Source organism: Pinus tabuliformis, chromosome X, assembly GCF_031772625.1.
Source record: "Pinus tabuliformis cultivar Carrire ecotype Pingquan chromosome X, CPIR1, whole genome shotgun sequence".
NCBI lineage: Eukaryota > Viridiplantae > Streptophyta > Pinopsida > Pinales > Pinaceae > Pinus > Pinus tabuliformis.
In genome coordinates this window covers 998,005,493-998,027,962 of record NC_142308.1, presented here as the reverse complement: position 1 = coordinate 998,027,962, position 22,470 = coordinate 998,005,493, and the positions used below count along the sequence as shown (strand labels likewise).

The window sequence follows — 22,470 nt, the reverse complement described above, 5'->3', positions numbered from 1 at the left end:
AGTTGTGTCAAAATATATAGCAAAAATGATACATAGTGGAGTCCTAACATCCCCCCAAGCTAAAAATGTTGCATGTCCTCAGGCAACCCCTAGTCTGAATCAGAGTCTGAGTATTGGGACTGAGCATGCAAATTACTCAAGCAGTAACTGGAGAAGGTGGCATCTGTAGGAGCTCGGAACCCGCTGTCGGTCTGCAAATGTTGCCATGCCAAGGCTTCCTCTCTGTCAGTCAACTGGTAATGACATTGATACTTGTCTGAAGGCGGCCATAAAATTGGAAAACGGAAATGATACCCGATCCAGTTTACTCCACAATGTTGAATGCAATCAATGTACTTAGGGACCCTGGATAATGCGGCTTGAAGATTGAGAGGGTTAAAAGGATGATAATCCTGTCTTTCCTTACATGACTGCTGCCAAAAGATATCATTGGCCCTCAATGCAGCAGTACCCTTCATTCTAATGTGCTGTTGACACTTAAAAAGTATTTAAGCCTGTAATTGCTGCATGTACTCGTTCATTCCTGGCTTCTGCAAGAATTCATAATATTGTGCTATAAACGTGGCTGGGCCTACAGGCTCTGGTCTAATCCACAGGAGTTTATTCTCCTCATTATGACTGCTTGCAGTGAACGCAGTCTGCCAAGTGAGCTGGTTAGACAAAAACGAAGCAAATGCCCTGATTTGTATATCTCCTGCAATTGGAATAAGATTAACTCTCCTATCTTCAGGAATGGCCTCATTATGAAGGTAGAGTTCGCACAGCAGATGCTGGTCACTTTCAGGGGCCTCCTTAAATGTCTCAACAAATTTCTCTGAAGTCATTAATTCATATGGTCTGCCATTTGCTATTGCTTTTAATTGGAAATAAACTAATCGTTCAGAAAGAAAGAGAGAGTAGTTTACAGAGGGTTTGCGCGTAACCATCAATTTCTGCACTAATGAAAACATCAAGGCTATCTTTGCCTTAGACTGTCTGGCTTCCTTTTTATACTCCCTGTGCTCTTGCATTATTTGGTACCAGCTATCCCAGTTGGCATATACATGGTTCTGCCATTGCAACTTATGCTGTCGTAATATTATATCTTGTTCTTTAGCATATTGCTTCTTCCATTTGTTCATCTGTTCCAATTGATTCCATGGCAGAGTCTGTGTCTTGGCATCAGAAGTAGTGGGTTGGGACACTGTTTCCTCTGTCTGGATGGCTGCATCAGAAGTAGTGGGTTGGGACACTGTTTCCTCTGTCTGGATGGCTGCATCAGAAGTGATGGGTTGGGGAGTTGTTTCCTCTGTCTGGATGGCTGCATCAGAAGTAATGTGTTGGGGCGTTGTTTCCTCTGTCTGGATGGCTGCATCAGAAGTAATGTGTTGGGGCATTGTTTCCTCTGTCTGGATGGCTGCATCAGCCTGCAAAGGATGGGATATCTGTGGTTTGATTTCTTCTTCTTCTTGCTTTATAGAGGGTCCTACTGGTTCTTGTGGAGCAGTAGGGCATTCCTCTTTTATTCCACCTGTCGTAGATGTCTCAGGGAGCTGAATTTTAACTACTTTGTAGCCTGCATCCTGGTAAATGCTACCACACTCCTTGCACATATATTCCATACATGGCTCCTTATTTTGCATCGAGGCTACGTGTGCTAATGTATGGAGATTTAGTTCTCTTTCAAAAGCCTCTCGAGCCATGGTTAGTTCAGTTTTGTAAGCTTCTAACTCAGACTTCAGGAACTCATTTTCCTCCAGTAGAGATGTCATAGTATGTGAACCTTGTGTGCTGATTGGCTCTGTTGGAATATTTTGTTGATGCACAGTGGTAGCTGGTTCTTGAGCCACAGTGGGTGGTTCTTGTGTTTCATCCACCGGGCTAGAAATGGGTTCTTGTGCTCCAGTGGCTGGTTGTTGTGTTTCAATCACTGGGCAGGTGACTGGTTCTTGTGTTTCAGTCACTGGGCATTTCCCACTATCGTCCTGCTTGGTGTATTCTTGTGCCTCAGTGACTGGTTCTTGTGGAGCAGTCACTTCTTGGCCCACAAACAATGTCGTATTATCCCGGGGCACTGGTTCTTGTGGGGCAGTGCCTTCGGACGAGACAGGTTGGGAAGTTTGGGATGGGGATAAAGGTTTTAGTAGAATAGTGGCAGGGTCAGGGAAAATGGAGGTGGAATTTGTTTCAACAGTCGTTTTCCTTTTTCTTTTTGGTAAGAAGGCAGCAAAATTATTGCCCTTCCTTTTCTTTGAAAGGGAGGATTTCTTTCTGGGGACAGGGTTTTCCGGAGGGGTAAGAATTTGAGATGTGGACCTTGTCCGTGGTCTGGAGCCTACGACTGTTGAGGTTTTCTTCTTTTTCTTAACGGGTGAGGAAGGGGGTGTTAGAGAGTCGTCACTAGGGACCGAAATAGTGGAGGCAGTTGGCTCTGCTAAATGAGGCGAGCTCGGGGTTGGGTCAATTGGGGGATGCCGAATTTCTTCTTGTTGTTCTTCATGAGGAATTTCTGGAATGTCATGAGGACTCTCAGATGGTTGGGGCGTTTGGTCCTGCTGAGGAATTTCCGGAATATCCTGAGAATTTTCGGGTGGTTGGGATGTTGGGGTTTGTTGAGGAATTTCGGGCGGCTGGGGAATTTCAGGTGCTTGTTGAGGAATTTCGGGCGGCTGGGGAATTTCAGGTGGGGCGTGCAGAGGGGGATTTTGCTGAGCAAAACCCCTCTGTATCAGCAACTGGCATAAACGGTGATGGGTAAGGGATGACATTGGAGATTTAGCTCGTTTACAATAATAAGACATGTTTTTAATACAACCAAGCAGATAATAGGGGATATTAATCAGTCGTCCATTCCTCAAGTGATTCATCAAAACAAAATCATGATTGTACACTACCTGATAACGCCCCTCACATGTTAAGTAGTGTTTGATGAACTTTGCCACTGATGGCCATGGTTGAGGAAGTGAGTGCAGACTAACCCCGCGGCCTCTGGGTTCCACTTGCTCGTCCGGGTGCAAAAATTCTTGCTGCGCGTTAAGAACAACCTGCTTCCTGCTAAACCAGCGAGTACCCTCAGCTGGCAACCCTGATACCTGAACTATGTCATCCTCTGTCACTGAAATGCGAACCCCTTGGACCACTGAAAAATTGTCTTCAAGGTTTTGTGCAAATTCTAAGACTTGTTCCTGGTTAAATTCCCCCAACCTTTCAAAATATACTGTCCATCCCGCTTGTTGGAAGATCTGATAAACTTCAGGAAACAATTGAAGAAGACTTATGGAGCCGGGCTCATGTCTAACAGCCGACCCTCCCATGGCTGTAGCTTTGAGTTTTCCGCAGAGGCACCGACACAGTAAACATAGACCCTGATCGCGCTAGTTGTTGCAACAGAGGCTGCATAGTCTAAATGATGGCAGAAATAGATATGACAACGGGCGGCAGCTTGGTTCATGCGAAATGATTATTCTATTTTTGGAATTCCCCCCCCTACGTATGGTGTAATAATGATTGGACGTGTAAAGGTATGCAATCATTATGAAATGAAATCCTCTCTTTAATATGATTTAACCGAATTACATTAAAACCTTATACCTTACATTTTACCTTTGATTTAATAATTCGAAGTGTCGGTTGCTTCAAAATAGCTTTAATGTACATGGAAGAATTTGTAGATTTTTAGAACGGGAGTGTAATTGAATCTGGTACGTGCTGAACAATTTTCACCAAAAGGATCTGAAGTATAATCGTGGAGAACCAGAAAGCTCATATGACAGCAAAGAGGGATACTGTTTTGATGATAACAAGTTGCTGAAACTGGTGTTTGAGCAATCTGAAGAATGAACAATACGTTGTTGAAACATGTGTTTCAGCAACGGGAGAAATCGATAATACGTTGCTGAAACAGGTGTTTCAACAACAGGGAAAATCAATGATACGTTGCTGAAACAGGTGTTTCAGCAACGGGAAAAATCAGAGAAATGGGATAAATGACTTAGGTCTGTGAATGGAGAAAATATTTGATAAGGGATTATTTCAGCAGTAAGGGGTGGGAAATACTGACTGAAGGAGGATATTTCAGGGGTGGTGGGAGTGGGAATAATAGAAATAATGTGGGTATGGAGGGATATTGCTTTAGGAAAGAGGGTAAAATGATGGGAAGAAGCTTCTTGATTTAAAGCTTCAGATCTTCTCATGATGAATCTGTCCTCCTTATTTCTTTTCCAGAATCTGCAAAATTCAATTGTAATATGCCAATCCTTGACAGGGATTATTAGTGCTAAATCTAATCTAATACTAAAAATATAGTGCAGAAAATTAAGTGCTGTGAGGAGCAGAAGACTCCCCTAGAAAAAGATAATGAATATCATTCATGCAAGCAGTCTTGAAATCCTCTTTAGAAACAGGGCGCTTATATAGACGGAGCCTATGGCCATTGACTAGTAGAGGTGTTTTAGCATCATCAATTGTTACAAGCCTTACCGTTCCGTTTGGAAAAACATCATCTACTTCATATGGTCCAAGCCAACGTGTACGTAGCTTTCCCTGAAAATTTTCAAACCGAGAGTCATACAACAAGGCCCAATTACCTTTTTGGAACTGCTTGTGTTTGATAATTTTGTCATGCCACTTCATCCTTTGTTGCTGAATCATGTTTGTTTGATGAATGGCATCTAATCTCTTTTCATCCAACTCCAAAAGCTGCTGCAATCTAGCTATCTGCACATCATTCAAATCAAGATTAACAGCTAAAGCGGTCCTTAAAGTTTTAATTTCAAATTCCATAGGAAAAACAACATTTTTACCATAAACCAATTCATAGGGAGAAAAACCTGTAGTGTTTCTCGAAGTAGTCCTGTAAGCCCATAATGCCTCAGGGAGCCTTTGGGACCAATCCTTTCGGTTGTCCTTCACTGTTTTAGTTAGAATGGCCTCTAAAACTTTGTTTGTGCTTTCCACCTGCCCATTGGCCTGGGGGTGGTATGGTGTAGTCATTCTATGTTGAATATGATATTTGTGAAGGGTAGATTTAAAACCATGAGAATTGAATGGAGGTCCTCCATCAATAACTAGCTCTCTAGGAATTCCAAATCTAGTGAAAATCTCTTCTAATAAGAAGGCTAGAACAGCCTCTTCATTGGCTCTAATAAGTGCTTTGGCCTCCACCCACTTAGTCATATAGTCTGTGCAGACTAATATATAGGTTCTTTGATTGGATGGAGGGTTAATGGGTCCTATGAAGTCCAAGGCCCATCTTTCAAATGGTTCAGAAACTACCTGGGGGTTTAATGGCATTTGGTCTCTATGATTAGGTTGACCCATTCTCTGGCAGCTGTCACAAGCCCTTACATACTTCTTTGCATCCTTGAATAATGAGGGCCAATAGTAACCCATCCTCAGAATTTTATGTGCTGTTCTTTTATCAGCAAAATGGCCTCCACAAGGGCCATCATGACAAGCTTTCAATATGTCATACACTTCATCTTCTCTAATGCATCTTCGGATCTCCTGATCAAGCCCAGTATAGAAGAGACACCCGCTTATCCAGCTGTACCTGGCACTTTGTTGAACAATTCTTCGCTTTTCTCTATATGACAGGTGTGCTGGTAGTTTTCCTGCAACCAAATAATTAGCAATATCTGCATACCATGGAGAATGAGCAGAGACTGCAAACAAATATTCGTCAGGAAAACTATCATCTACTGGAATATCATTGTCAGTTTTCAACCGTGAAAGAAAATCAGCCACCACATTTTCTTTACCAGGCCGATCTACAATTGTAATATCAAATTCCTGCAATAGTAATAGCCATCTGGTAACTCTAGCATTTGTGACAGATTTGTTCATTAAGTATTTAATAGCTGAATGATCAGTGTGCACAAAAGTAGGATAACTAGTGATATAGTGTCGGAATTTATTAATGGCATAGATTACTGCAAGGAACTCTTTCTCGGTAACTGTATAGTTAAGCTCAGCATGGGTCATATTCTTACTGATAAAGTATATAGCATAAGGAAGATGATTTTCCTCTTGTCCCAAAACCGCTCCAATAGCAATGTCTGAAGCATCAGAAGATATGTGAAACGGGAGATTCCAGTCAGGCCCCCTCAAAATAGGAGCAGTAGACAACTGATGCTTCAGCTCTTCAAAAGCTTTCTGACAAGAATTAGTCCACTTGAATTCAACATTTTTCATAAGCAATACAAATAATGGTGAAGCTATCTTAGAGAAATCTTTAATAAATCTCCTGTAATAACCAGCATGTCCTAGAAAACTTCTCACATCCGTTTGAGTTTTAGGAACGGAAAGATTCTGAATGACCAATATTTTAGATGGATCTACCTGAATACCTTGAGATGAAATAAAATGTCCAAGCACTATTCCCTCACTCATCATCATGTGGCATTTTTCGGTACTTAAGGAGAGGTGAGCTTGTATACATCTTTTAAGTACTTTCTCAAGGTTTTGTAATGCCTCTTCGAAAGACACACCATAAGGGGTAAAATCATCCATAAATATTTCCATACAATCATTCAGCATATCGGAAAAAATTCCTATAACAGCTCTTTGAAAAGTTGCTGGTGCATTGCACAACCCAAATGGAAGAACTCTATAGGCGAAAGTTCCCCAGGGGCTGGTGAAAGTGGTCTTGTCTTGATCTTGGGGTGCAATTCTTATTTGATTATACCCACTGAATCCATCTAGAAAAGAAAAGAATTTCTTCCCTGCAAGACTGTCCAACACCTGATCAATGAAAGGTAAGGGAAAGTGATCCTTTTGAGTAGCTTTGTTTAAAGCTCTATAGTCGACACATACCCTCCATTTCCCGTTTTTCTTAGGAACAATTACTAACGGGGAAACCCATTCACTGTCAGATATGGGGTATATAAATCCTGCGTTAAGCAATTTTTGAAGTTCTTCTTTAACAATTTCTCGTAAATTAGGATTCATTCGTCTTTGGGGTTGACAAACAAGTCGGCATCCCTCTTTAATGTAAATTCGGTGAGTACATAATTCAGAAGAAATACCTTTCATGTCCATGTAATCCCAGGCAAATGCCTCCTTATATTCATGTAATAACTTCATTAGTTACTGTGTTTCAGCATCTGTTAGATCAGGATTTATGTTTAATGTCTTGCCGGGTTCAATTTCAACTGTTATGCTTTTAGATGAGATCGTGGTTAAAATTTGAGATGAATCTTCAGGTTCAATCTTTTCTTGTGCATCAGTTTCAAAAATTGCAGTTAATTGATTGTGTGTTTCAGCAATGACAGAAGAAGGTTCACAAATAAAATTATTGATTATCTCATCCTCTGTATTGTCTTTAAGAGTTAAAGCTTCTCCTATAGTTAAAATAGGCTGAACAGCACTATCATCATAATCCATCCATATAGAATCTTCATTATTGACTACTGGCGTAGCGTGAGGATAAAGAGTTAATTGTTTTGTTTCATAACCATTAGAAATTGTCATTGAACCAGATCTGCAACTAATAAATGCATCAGCTGTGGCCAACCATGGCCTTCCTAGAATTAAGGGATGTCCCCCCAGCTTTGTTTTAGTCTGTAATAGAACAAAATCAGCTGGATATTTCCAGGATTCAACTGAAATGAGTAGGTCTTCAACAATCCCTTCTGGTTTAATTGTGGAACGGTCAGCTAACTCTAAGATGGTGGGTGTATCTCTGATTGTGTTATTCAACTGTAACAATTGTGAAGTTTCCAGAGTCATTATATTAATTGCTGCACCTAAGTCTACCAGAACTCGGGGAATCATTGTTTTACCAATCTGAACTGTGACAGTAGGATGGCCAGGATCACCATATTTTACAGGAGGGGCTTTTCTAGACATTAATGCAGACAAGTCTCCCATCACATGTACTGTAAGGGGATCCTTGGTTTTCCTACCAGGTTTCTTAACACAAATATCCCTTAATGTTCTGGCATAAATTGGTACATCTCTTAATGCTTGTAAAAGTGGAATTTTAATATACAAATTTTGCAATTCCCCCATAAAATTAAAAGCAGGTGTTTCAGCTGTTTTGGTTAAAACCAAACGCTCGGGGAATGGTGGTTCTGTTAATTCAACATTTTTATTAGGAGGTGGTTGAGCTTCTTTTTGTTTCTCGGTTTCATTTTTATCTGCATCAGTTATGTCATCAATAATAGGCTCTACTATTCTTCCAGATCTCAGATGAATATCATTACATTGCATAGTAGGAAATATAGACTGATTCTGAATATCAATGACTTGCACAACTTTATTATTAGGGTTAGGATTTGGTTGCACAGGTAGTTGGGGTCTCATTTGGTTGTTTGGCGGAGCAATTGATGGCAGAGGGAGTGATTTTTGGAATTGAGGCAATTGATTTTTGGTACGGGAGTGATTGACTATTCCAATTTGGGTTCCAAGGATTGAAAGGAGGTGGCTGCTGTGGAGGCCAAGGAGTCCACATTGAAGGGTCAACAAAGGGAGGGTTTTGCATTTGCATGGGTGGGAAATTCATTTGATTGAAAAGTGGGTATTGCATTTGGTTGAAGGGGGGGTAACTTGTTTGGCCAAAAGCAGAATAATTGTTCCAACGATTAAATGGCATACCAGAGTTCGTACCTTGCCCTTTAGGTTGCCATTGTCTTCTTTGAGTTAGCAGGTAAACTGCTTCAGCTTCTTCTTCCGTTGGCTGCAACGCTGCTTTTATTCCTGGGAGAGATGGACACTGTTCTGTCTCATGATCTTTCTCACAAAGGGTGCAAATTGGTATTTTATCTCTTGGGCATTCCCTTAGTGGATGTTTGTCTCTACATTTCGGGCAAAAGACAACCAGAGTTGCTTCTGCTTCGGCCTGCTTCTTCTTAACCTGCAAAGTGTCAATCTGCGAAGCAAAAGAACTTAACATTTTGGTTTTAAATTCTTCAAGTAAATTACCTATTTCCGCTCTTGTTGCTCCTCCATTGGCTGATTTCTACACCCTTGAATAGGTGGAATCTCTTATTCTGTTTCTTGCAGCTCCCCTAGAGCACCTTTTAGCAAGTTCACAAATCTCATCATATGTTTCTTTAGATATATCTCCCTTAGCAAGCATATTTAACATATTTAAACAATCATCCCTTAAACCTCTAAGTAATATTGTTTTACGAATTTCCTTACTTATATCCGGATTATCGGATCTCTGTATGTTGTACTGCAACCTTTCTATGTAGTCCTCCAGACTTTCATCCGACTTTTGTGCCATATTGAATAGTTCATCCTTCTTCTCTCTCGTCCGGTTGTAGTCTTGATATTTAAGCAGAAATTTTTGTTTCATCTGCTCCCATGTTGTGATTACCTGACTTCCAAGGCTCATGAACCACCTTAAAGCATTCCCTTTTAAGGTGGCTGGAAACAGCTTCAACTTTTGAGCATTAGTAACATAATCATAACTTCTGCATAATATATCAAATTCAAAAAAAAATTCGTCAGGATCTTCAGTGGATAAACCATGAAAGTTAGGTAGAGCAGACAATGGAATATTTTTCATTGTTCCTGCAGGGAGATCACTGATGGGGAATCCCAAGGTAGAGAGGGAATTTTCATCCCTTCTTTCTTCTTCAGTACCTGCACGTCCTCCTCCAAAGAGGAAGGCATCATTGTTATCTTCCATTGTTGGCCCTCCTACTGCACTTTCTCGATCGTCAGAATCCTCTATTGGTTCTTCAATGTTTTCTTCCGGTCGTCCAACGCTTTCTACTATTTCCTCAATGTGTTCTACTGATCTGCTAATACTTTCCTCTGACTCCTCAGCACTGACTGCTGGTTCTTCTGTATTTTTAGGACCCACAACTTCCTCTGTTCTGTAATCTGACTGAGGGGAACGCTGAAATTTTGATTTCCGAGAACTTAATCTTTGTGATGATTCAGCCTTCGATACAATCTCGTCAATAAAAGTTTTTCGTCCTCCCCAGCCCTTGCCACCTGTGCGGTTATTTTTCTTCTGGTTTCCTTGTCCTCTCATACAATCTGCATATTAAAAGAAAAGATGAATGCTTTTGAAATCTATAATTACCTTCCCCGGCAACGGCGCCAAAATGTTGGTCGCTCTAATTGCTTTCACAATTCGAGCTCCTCATAAATTGTCAACCCGAGAAGGTCTTTTTATTTCAAAGATAATAACGCACTGGATATGCTCAATTTCAAAAGCGGAATCGATGTTGTAGTAAAAGAGAAATACACACTTGTTAAATTCATCAATCTACTAATTCACACTCTACTTAATCAGAGCTGAAGTCAATTAAATTATAGCAGAAACGATTTCTCTGTTACAACAAAAGAAAATCAATCTATAAGGAAAGAAATCATTCAACCATAGCAGGAACAGGACCCTATCCCTTGGTGAGGAACTTCAGCACCTGCTGCCTGGCACTTAATCACACTGTAAGAAAAGCAACTTCAAGAGATCAAGACCCTATTCCAGGAACAGGAACCTTCAGCACTTGTCCTCTTGTTTCTAATCACACTGCAGGCAAAGGAAAGCAATCAATGGGAGCAAGACCCTATTCCTTTATGCAGGAATCTTCAGCACATGCTCTCAACATCATTCACTCGTGCATTCGATACGTGTAGCGCTAAGAAACAGAGTATTGGAAAACCGTGTAACTAGTGTTTCAACAACAGAATTAAGGGAAGTGCAAACACATAAAGAAATAAACAAACTACAGGAACCAAAAGGGTGAATCTTGTGAGGAAGGCGGGCCCTTTCCTTCTCACAAGATTCCCCAGGAGAAAGAATTAAATTAGAATGCTCAAAAGAAGTTTTTATTCATCTGTCAAAGTAACTGATACATTACAGAAGGAGACTAGCTCCAGTTCTCACACAATACTCTCCTGTCACTTACAATTCCCTTCCCCTCTAATGATGATGTCTCCTCTTTTTAAAGAGGAGACATCTTTTACAATTTACATGAGAGCGAATCTTCATCATCTCGATTCTGTTTTCTTTTCCAAAACAGGACTATTCTGTTCTTTCAAAAAGAGATCCTGTTACAACCGAGACAACAAAAGTGTTATCTTCAGGATAATCCAGGTAACCGTATCTTCGTGCTGCTGCTACTATTCCACAAAAAGTTCTTCCAGAATCGCAAATTACGCATAACGGGATTTGCGTGCTTGACGGCTGTTTCAGCAACTGAGTCAGCTGTTTCAGCAACGGAGTCAGCTGTTTCAGCAACGGAGTCAGCTGTTTCAGCAACGGAGTCAGCTGTCTCAGCAATGGCCGCTCGTTCCCAACAAGGCATATAACTTATCTGCGATCTTTGACTTGTGTTAGCAACAATGCACTTCAATTAATGATAAAATATAAGAGTATTGCGGAATTAAATGTAAGACAGATTAAACATATAATAAAGAAGAGGTTTCTATATACCTTGGGATAAAGTGGATGAAAAAGACATTGAAGTTCATGGTTTAAGAGTAGAGTGGTGTCAAAATATATAGCAAAAATGATACATAGTGGAGTCCTAACAATGAGCGATAGTGGCAACTATGTGTCCAAATGCCCTTATAAAAAAAGAAAATAAAATGTCACCATGGAAAAGAACATCTTAGTAAATTAGTATTCAACCTTCAAGAGAAGCTTAGGCACAATCATGCCAACTAAGTTACATGCTAAAAATCTCAGGTTGTAAATAACTTGTGAAAACAAATAATTTGAGGTGTGATGTCTAATCCTTGTCATTCTATTCACAACATGTCATTCTCTAACCCGTGAACTTGGTCAAGTATATAAACAACATGTGCTCAAATAACAACATGAAAGTAAACTTTTCTAATACTCATGAAAGTTTTTCAACACAAAACAGTTAAAAGGGTTTCAATCAATATTGTGTAATACAAATTCATCTTCAAACTTTGGTTGCTTCTTAAATGGACATGATACTAATTATTTTCAATTTCATAGTTAAAATACAAAGAAAAATCAAAAGAAACATTCAAAATACAACCAAACAATAAAGAGAGAATATCATGGAATGGACATTACAATTATAAAACATTTGCTTTCCAAAAATAACCATGAGGTGAAAGAATCACAACATTCAAAACATTGATGGACAACCTATGCTCAAATCAATTTTATTTTTATCACTTAAAAATTAATTGAAACAAGATATAGTACCGATCTCAAACAACTTACAAAAAATATCCTTGGTGGCACAAACTCTCCCAGTATTTGTATCATAGATTAGAATAAGTTTGTATACTCCTTTCACTACTATCTACTATATGCCACTTGTCTTTGGTAAACTTCAGCAACATATTACACTCTTTAAATGGAAAATCAGATACAGTTTCAATAAACCAATAGACTATTTTAGTCTGGTGGATGTTAAAATCTCATTTCATTATTTTATGAAAATATTTTGAAAAAAAAGAGATAGAAGCTAAGAACTACAAAACGTGTGAAACAAGTGAGATCATAATGAACCAGAAGAGGTTAATAAGTCTCATGTTAGAGTATGGTCAATGTTAAAATCTCATTTCATTATTTTATGAAAATATTTTGAAAAAAAAGAGATAGAAGCTAAGAACTACAAAACGTGTGAAACAAGCGAGATCATAATGAACTAGAAGAAGTTAATAAGTCTCATATTAGAGTATGGTCAATAGCTTTATGTATGGTATACAAAGCCCTTAGATAGAATAAATAATGGTAGTATTGTCAATCTTGAGCTCAACAACATCAAGCTAGAGATCTTAAAGTATAATGATCACCACCACCACCAAATTTGTTAGAATATTTTTTCACATAAGAAAGGAAGTCTTATATCATAACATAAGAAAGGTAAAGCCCTATATTGTAATATGAGAAAGGTAAAAGTATTATATCACAATATAGTGGAAATCTTAATGTACAGATTGGTGTTTACAAGCCCAAACATGGGATGAAGAGTGAGTGTTAAAAATATAGGTTAACATCAAGCCCCAATGAAGAAGATTTTCAAGTATTCATGAGAAACAATATAACACATGATCTCCACCAACAACCAAAGTACTTAAAATACATTGACATGGATTGAGCATTTGATGTGCATAGAAAAAGATACCACACGTTGTATGTTTAATCATTGTAATGGCTCTATCAATTGAAATAGTGGAAGCAACAATATAGCTTCCTTGATGCAAAGGTAAAGTACATAAATTACATGATTAACTAATGAACTTCAATAGTTCTGCAGAGAATATTGCAAATGGAAAGGCCTGTGAAAATTAAATAGAAATGGCAATGCGAAAGATCCCACTTCTAGGTTTTAAGATAGAATATGTATCATTTCACTGGCTAGCTGTCACAATTTGTAATGACAGACCTTGGTTTTGTTATTTATTGTTACTGCTTGGGAGCTCAAAATTTGAAAAGATTGAGAATTATAAGATTCTTATTGGATAGAGAGAAAATCACAACATTCTCCACTGCCTTTCAAAAAATGTTATACATATGTTACGAAGTGTTTCCAACTCCAATGCCTTTCAAACAATGTTATACATTTTTACATAGTGTTTCCATCTATTATACTCAAATGCATATCTACATTATAGTAAAAATCCCACTGAAGACCCCAAAAGTGGGATCGGCCAACCAACAATGCCCTACAATTTTCTAAACCTTCAATAAGATCTAGCATGTAGTCTCATAACAATGAATTATATATGTACCAGTTATATCCTCATAAATTCAACCGATTGTAGAAATAGCTAGCAATTCCCTTCAAAGGTGAATAGAAATGCCAATAGAGTGGATATTTTAATTATAACATACCCAAAAAATTGTTCATTCAATTCCATAGACATGGCTCCACCTTTATAGAATGTACGAAGAAAAACATAACTCATGCATAATATTTATAACTTTTACAAATGAGTAACTTTGATAGTACATGCATCAAGAAAATTATGACCTCATCAAAAAAAATATCATGATTTGAAGAAGACCTGTATAACACACACTCACTCTAAAAACATAGAAAATATCTATACCATGTTCAAACTTACTCCCAATGCATGCAAAATATCATGACCATGTCCAAACTTAGTCCAAAATACAAAATGCCACAACCCACCATACGTCATTGGTACAACTTGTAGTTACATCTTAGTTCTAAATTTCTAAACCATTAATGTCCATGATCATAAAGCTCTGATTAGCAAGAACTTATTTATTAAACCCTAGTATCGCTTTGATCTTATGAGATTCAAGCATTTCAAAACTCCTTTTCGAATCATATAGACTTTTCAGATTAGAAGTTATGATGTTACAATACACTCCAAACAAGTTTCAATTGCCTGAAGATAACTCTATCTCTAGTTTTTATTGAACATTGTTTAGAGGAGGGAAGATTTCAGTCATTAATGATGGTATTATTGCCAATGACTGAGACACCGGGTCCTATGAATCACTTAAGGCCGTTCCAATGCTCACAAATCTGCACAACTGAGTGTACCATTAAGCAATATATTATAACTAAAAATGTGTTCAGAAGATAAATGAGGGTTTCATTGGTAGTTAAAACTACTAAATCCTTTTGAATATTTAAATTAAATTATTTGGAAATAAAAGGCCTATGCCAAGTATCCTGAGACTTCCCAATGCCCAAATTTATTCTTCTAGAATAAGAATGGAAAGGATTCCCACTACCATGCATATGCCACTTTGAGAAGTAGCAAGAGTTAATTAAGGATGACATATTTACAATCTAATACAGCGATCCATATACAATACACTCTCCAGCTAAACAACTTTATAAAAATAATAATGTAGATCTAATACTCTTCCACAAGCCATTATATCTTATAGGATTTAGAAATTACCATCACATGTCCCTTCATTTAACAAATCATCACTAAAATTTTAGGTCAGGAGAGGAAGCATAAAATTATTTAATAAAGAAACCCTGATGTAAGTAAAACCAATGTAAGCTCAACAATGAAAGTGAGATTGGTGTACGCACCAACGACATGAAAATGAGAGATAGGACACCAAAATTCAGAGTAATTACCTGAAGGATTGTTCTCTCGGATATAATATTTTAGCAAATGTTTCTCAGTTATGATATTTCTATCTAGAGGTGATGAATATATATCATAATTTACTAGTGTTGTGTACATGACATTTCAAGACTGTATTTTTTTTAATTTTTCTAAAATGTATATTATTAGTTGGATTTTTTAAAATAATTTTAAATAAATAAAAATGTCTTGCTTCAGACATACGTAGGCTTCTTCTAGGGGTGGAAAAAACAAATTAAAAAGGTCACTATCAACCTTTCCAACCTAATAATGAATTATATAGCATGAACCACAAATCAATATTTGTTGTGAGTCGTTCTACAAAATATAGAAAACTGTAATCTCAAGTCACATCCCCATACATTTTCACCACCACAAGTAGGGTTTCCAATAACATGCACTTCATGTACACCATACGCAAACTCATGCTAAAAGGTAGATGATCCACTAATTGAAGCCCAAAATTTTCAGAGATTTCATTAATCCAATTATCACTATCAATTAGACCATTTCACAAGTAAAATACACCAACTTGTGTCAACCAAAAGAAACTGCATTAATCCATTGCTAGTACAATGGTATCACTAAACACAATGAATTGATGCATGTTTGAGCATCTTTAACTGGCTTAACTAAAAAATGAAAAACTTTGTGATTACAAATATTGATTATTTTAACCATAAACCTCCTTCAAATAAGAAAGGATGAATTTAATAATCAAGGTATTCCATTTTCCTAATGGATAATAGCACTAGAAAAGGAAAAATTGCATACAAAATGACCATCAACTTGTAAAGCCAACAACCTCAAGATACATGGTGCATCGATTGAGGCTTTCAAGCACTGAATTCAACCATCTCTTGATCTAAAATATGTATGTGACTAGATAGTCTTTGAAATTAATTTCACCAACATAATTGGCCCTTAATGTCCTCATTAGCCCTTAGTGTCATTGGCTCTTAGTGTCCTCCCCCAATTGTGTCAGTAGAGGAGTCATGCTCAAGAGACTCTACTAAGTCAGGTTCCCAATATAACTTGGGGACTCAGCTTCCCTAAGGTGTATGATGTATCCTTGTTTTGTTTCGGGAGCTTGGGACAAGCATTAATATGCTTGTGTGATGTTAATATTCTTCATGGCATTGTGAAATAATGAGGGCTACAAGATAAGGTACTCATATCCATTGATGCTCAGCAGAGGATATATGTTCTAATCACAGTGTATCTGAAAATGAGGGTCGCCAAATCCACTGTTAATTTTCCCAAAAGGATAGTTGAATTCAAAATCCCCACATGTATCTCGTAGACAATCATGATACTCACTACTTAGACATAATGTTGGGATGTAGGGGGGGAGGATAAGGGTAGTTGCAATGACTAGAAATAAAAGACCAAAAGCAGTGCGAGACATTGAATTGGTAAGAAGCAGAGTACATACTCCCATACTTTTCTCTAATTTTGGGGATGAAGAACTTAGTAACATGGAATTATGCAAAGAAGATGAAGGAGATGAATGAGAATTTTCTTCTTGTAACAAGATATCTTTTGTAATCCCATGATTTTTAATTCCATGAACTACTAGTGTGGCTTCTCTGGTCCATTGCATTGTTTGCTTGAAAATAAATTTCACATGCCTTTATCTTCCTGAAAAGAATTGTACAATGGTCTAGACTTGAATACTCTCACAAGGGGAGGTGAACAAAGTGAATTTCATAGAAACTTATTAATTTCATGTTCACATGGTGTGACCAAACTATCTTTCTTTTTTTTAAATACCTCCCAAAAATCAGTGCTCAATAAAATTATCTGAAAAATCCAATACATAACATAGAATTGCAAATCAATATTCAAAATTAATCGTTGAAGTTAACCTCACCTACAAAAAATATATATGTAGGCATGGATGAAACATCCACAAATAGTATTAAATACATAATCCTTCAATTTACTAAAAATATTGGCTTTTTCTTGGGTTGTCTAGAATCTCCCATGCCCAAACTTATTGGATGTGTCAATGAACTTCAACTTTATTTCCCCCAAGGTGGTATGAGAATAATGTTTCAGAAATGACTACCACAAAGTAACCACCTACTTCTTGGTGCCCATACAACATCCTTCGATCATAATGTAATCATATTTTACCACACCATAATGAGGGAAACCACCCATTGATGTTATACTCTTCTCAGTCCTATCGAATTTAGTCATTTCTTTATGGGATTCCTAATTTTCCTTGCCAATCTTGTAGATCCTCTTATTCATCTTAGTACGATGATGATAACCATTCTAACTAGCCCTAGCAACAGTAAAGGAAATCCTAGCTGGATTTCAAGCACCAAATAGAGGCTACCTTACACAAACCCATGTGAGCTTTTCTGGGAAGTTTGGTAACACCCCACCTGGTTACCACACCTTCATAACCCTTACCCTTTGTGACACCAATAACATCAATCATTTCATCGTTTTGGAGAAGAGTGTCAATAGGAACTTGTTTCTCAAAGAATTTATACGCATACTCTACTTTTGGGAAATTGTTCCCCCATTAACTTGTATTTCCATTAGGTTTGTCTTCTTTTGTTTCGATCCTTTCATATTCTTAATATGGGTGTGAGAAAGAACCCTAATTACGGTTTCATACTTCCTCATATACTTAATCTCCACCTGGATCTGCTTCTTACCATCCTCGAAATCATACTTCTTGGCGTAATTAGTGCAAGCCTTCTTCTTAGCCTTGTACCAGCTTTTATATAACCGCCTCTACACCTCCTCGCTGAGGTGTTGAGCCCACATTGTATTAAGGTTCTCAAGACCTCTGGGTGTCTTGATACAAGTGACAACACCCATGATCACCATTGATGAGGTCTCAATTACTGTCACAGCATCACATGTTTCCTTCTTATGAGTCTTGGATGTGGGTTTATCAACCTCTTTGACGATGTGGGTCTTGTCAGCCTTGTAACCCAAAAAGGTTGTCATATTGCAGGCATTTGATGGATCATCCTTGGGGAATGACTTCACTTTTCCTCTATGTCTACATGCCCTCCGCCTGTTCACTCTCCATCTTGATTCTCTCTCCAGCCCTCTTGCATTCACTTCGTTCAACTTTCTAGACCTTGCCTCTGAACCTTCTAGCCTTCCCATGCATCATGAAGTCGTTGTACTTTAGTACATTAATCCCAAAACAATGTTGATCTGCGGATATGGCTCTGTTGACCAGGGAAATCAACTTCAGATTTCTCCCGCCAATCCATTGATGCCTCCCTCTGTAGTTTCAATCAAAAAATTAAGTGATGGATTAGTTCCCAGGGATGATTACGGATCCAGCCTAGTTGGCTTCCCTCTCTCCCCCAGTTCTACTGCCCCCCATACCCCTTTGTCCCTCTCGCCAATCAACCCACCACCTTCATCATGTCTTACCTCGCCCATACACCCCTCTCCCATAAACTCTGATCCTTACATGCCATTGTCTAATTCCCCCGTTCACTAATTACTAACCAACATCTTCCAGTGGAAACTGCCCTCCATCACCCTCTTTCGTTTTCGAATTTTCCTAGTTTGAATATTTCTCATGCGTTTGATTTTCCTTTTACTACTTCAATTCTTTTAGCTCTAAATTCACATTCTTCCTCACATTCCATTTATATGGATCCCATTACCCCCAATAATCCCTCTATCGAATTTGTAAATTATAAATTTAATTCTACCTTAATTCATTTCCAAATCATGATAAATCTAACATCAATAATTTAACCAACTTAATTTCTGAGAATAATAATTCATCTCCTACTCATTTACATCTATAAAATTGATTAACATGCTTTCTAACCCTTCTAATGATATTTTATTAGAGGCTAATTCCTCTTCTTTACCCCCTTCTTCCGCCTCTCCCACTCCTAGACCCCCTTATGTTGTGAACCTATCCTCACTCGTCATTGATCCCCCTACCCTCCATTTCTTGGAAACATGGGTCAACTTTTCTCTTTCTCCTCACAAGAATCCCATTGAAGATATCCTTTGCTCTATGGAGTTCATTGCCGAAAGCCTCCCTTCTCATGTTGCTGAAGAAATTCAACAAGACTTTGGAAGAATTTTACGTCATGCTAAACCTCCCATCCCCAACTTATCTAAAGACGATCAAGTGTCTCAATGATAACCTCAATGTCCTTGTCCTCAAAGCAGATAAGGGTAATGTTATGGTTATCATGAACTCTATTTATTATGATGCCAATATGACAAAGCTCTTGTATTATTCCTCTTATAAAATCCTACCCAAGAACCCCCTGAACACCATTTCCCATCTTGTCACCTAGATCATAAAGTCCTCTTATATTCTTGAGGCCATTCAGCGCAAGCTCATTCCCCTTTCCCCCCCAACTCCTAAAATTTATGGTCAATCAAAAATCCATATGTAGGATATTCCATTTCATCCCATTGTTAGTGCCATTGGAGCTCCCACCCATGCGCTGAGTCGTTATCTAGCCACCAACCTACAAAAAATTGTAGGCTCCTTTTCCTCTTACGTCAAGGATCTTTTTGATTTCATAGAGAAGTCTAAAATCATTCTGATTGATGAGAATGACTTGTTGGTCATTTTTAAAGTTGTATCCCTCTTCACCAAGATCCATGTCCCTTAAGCTTTGAATTTGATCTCCCATTTAGTTGACACTGAAACCCTAAACCTGATCTAGTTATGCCTCAACTCCACCTTCTTGTCCTTTAAGGGTTCTATCTATGAGAAAATTGAAGGTAAAGTAATGGGTTCCCCCTGTCTCTGGTTGTGGCTAACATCTTTGTGGAATACTTGAAATGATAGCTCTCAAGTCCTGGCATCTCAAACCAAAATTTTTGTTTCGTTTTGTCGATGATACCTTTTTCATTTGGCAACATGGATGCTTTGCGCTTGATTCCTTTCTTTCCCACCTTAATATCATTGGCCCTCATATCCAGTTCACTATGGAAATAGAATGCAACCAATCATTTCCCTTCTTATATGTCCTTGTTACCCACCTGCCTAATGGCTCCCTCTGTAATCAAGTATATAGGAAAAATACCCATATTGACCGCTATCTCAATAGCCAGTCTCATCACCAGCCATCCAAAAAGACAGGCATCCTCAAAACCCTCTTCTCCGGAGCTTTAAATCTCTTTGCCTCTAGTCTCTTTTAGAGGAAAAATCCCATCTAGTCAAGGATTTCAAAGCCAATGGCTATTCCTCTGCTCAAATCTATAAAGCTCTCAAATCCGGTGCTCAACCTAAGGCTAGGAAGTCAAACCCCTTCCCCTCTTGTGGCCAAGTCACCCTTCCTTACATAAAAGGGACCAACAATCTTATTGCTAATATGCTGGCTAAGAAGAGCATAAATATCATATTTAAGCCCCATAAGACCTTTAAGCAATTTTTTTTTCACCCAAAGACTTATCAGATCCCATGCAAGGATGAGGGGTTTATAAAATTCCTTATTCTTGCGGGAAATATTACATTGGTCAAACAGGTCGACCTTTCAAAGCACGCCTCAAGGAGAATATTTATGACACCAATCATAACTGGTTGGGTAAATCTTCCATAGAAGAACACTCTTATAAGTCTAAGCACTTAATATGCTTCGATCAATCTAAAATCATAGCTTTTGCCCCATTCTACAACTCTCACATTATTCGAGAAGCCCTCGAAATCGAGAAAAACCCTAATAACTTTAATAGGGAGGATGGTTATAGGTTTAGTCAATCCTAAAAGCCCGTCATCCACCATCTCATCCAATGACCCTTGCCCCCCCCCCCCCCCCCCTTGTTTATCGTGTACTCCTTCCTAGTGCCCCTATATTCTTTCCTCCCTCGTCCCTTGTTTCAATTATTGTCTTAATAGTTTACCCCCTGGTTTCATAAAGTGTCTTCATTAAATTCCTATTCATTTCTTTTCATTGGAAATTTAGATATCATTCTAGACCTCAATCTTTTTATTCCTCATTATACTTTATTATTAAAATTCCTTTTATACAATTTAGAATCTATGGTTATCATGAATTATTTCTTTGCTCATATAACCCTTAATATAATAATTTTATTTCTAACCCATTCTTTTGTCAATTACTTAATCCCTTTTATCAATAGGTTTTTATTACTTTTATTATATTTAAAATTCAGAATAACAACTTTCCTACCTAATTCTTATACTTTTTTATTAAAATTCCCTCTTATACAATTTAGAATCTATGGTTATTATGATTTTTTTCTATTATTTATTTTCTCGTATAATTCTTAATATAATCATTTTATTTCTAATCCATACAATTACTCAATCCCTTTATCAATAGGTTTTTATTATATTTAAAATTATTAATCTCAGATAATTCTTAAACTCTTTTATGAGTCAACTTTCTTTTAATAAATCCTCAATCGTATTCATTTTTCATATCCTATTCTAATCCTTTTCTGGTTGGTCAAAAGAATTATCCTTGGTCTAATATATTAATTATTCAGTGACCATTATCTAATTCTCAATTGACCGTTAGACCAATTGACTTACATTTCAATAATTGTTCCTATAAAAGGCTCTCCAAAACTCGTTTACTCACAAGACTCTCATTGGTCCCTGATGATGGATGGAGTCACCATCTGAAACATTGGATAGATTAACCATATTACATAGTGCAATTTCAGAAATATCTAACAATGTTCGAACTTCCTGTGACTCATCTCTTCAACTGCAACTCCCCCTTCTTCTTCCTCTTGTCTGCCCCCAAAGTCTCTAACATGGAGTCGATCCCTGACATTAACCGCCATAAATAAATCATTTGTTTACTGTTTTCCATCTTTACCGGTAAGGTAAAAATAAAATAATATTAAATTAGTAAGCCAATCAACTAACTATACTACATTCATGCCCTCATAGTCTTTAAGATTCTCACTCTACTCTTTTTCACATGATGATATTAATTTGTGCCATACATAAATTTTTCATAATAATTCTTGAATTTTCAATATTTTAGTAAAGTGTGGTATATTCAGCCACTAGGTTTGAATTTCATCTTGATAGCCAACTCTGCTAGGAAAATAATTATGCCATTCTCATGTCATGTCGAGATATAATCGTTGAAACCGTGACACATTAAAACTCTGAAAGCCCTTCAAGGTCTGCAGAACCATCTTGGTCGGGTTCGTGACACATCTCAGTGCCACAAGATCTTCTTTATGGATCATTGTGAGCTCACTACCGAAATTGAACAATAATTCCTTGAGGCCCTTGGTGTCTATATTCTCACATAGAGATTTCAGGTTTAATAATTTCTTTCTTTTGGATCAAGCAAGGGTTTTAAGGTGCACACTTACCGGCCAAATTTTCTTTCAAACCCTACCCTCCGACTATACATGTCTTCTGACTTCTTTTGGCCTCCTTTATTGTTCTCAGTGAATTGTGTTTGGCCTCCTTTACCATTCCTGATTTCCTCTCTCTAGCATTTCCTCTCC

General features: G+C 37.8%; 1 pseudogene; it reads right to left on the bottom strand.

The window, feature by feature from the left end:
* LOC149143088 (large ribosomal subunit protein uL3-like) overlaps positions 1–21,699 on the bottom strand; it is a 38,123-nt pseudogene extending 16,424 nt beyond the window's left edge.
* Positions 21,700–22,470: the final 771 nt, after the last annotated feature.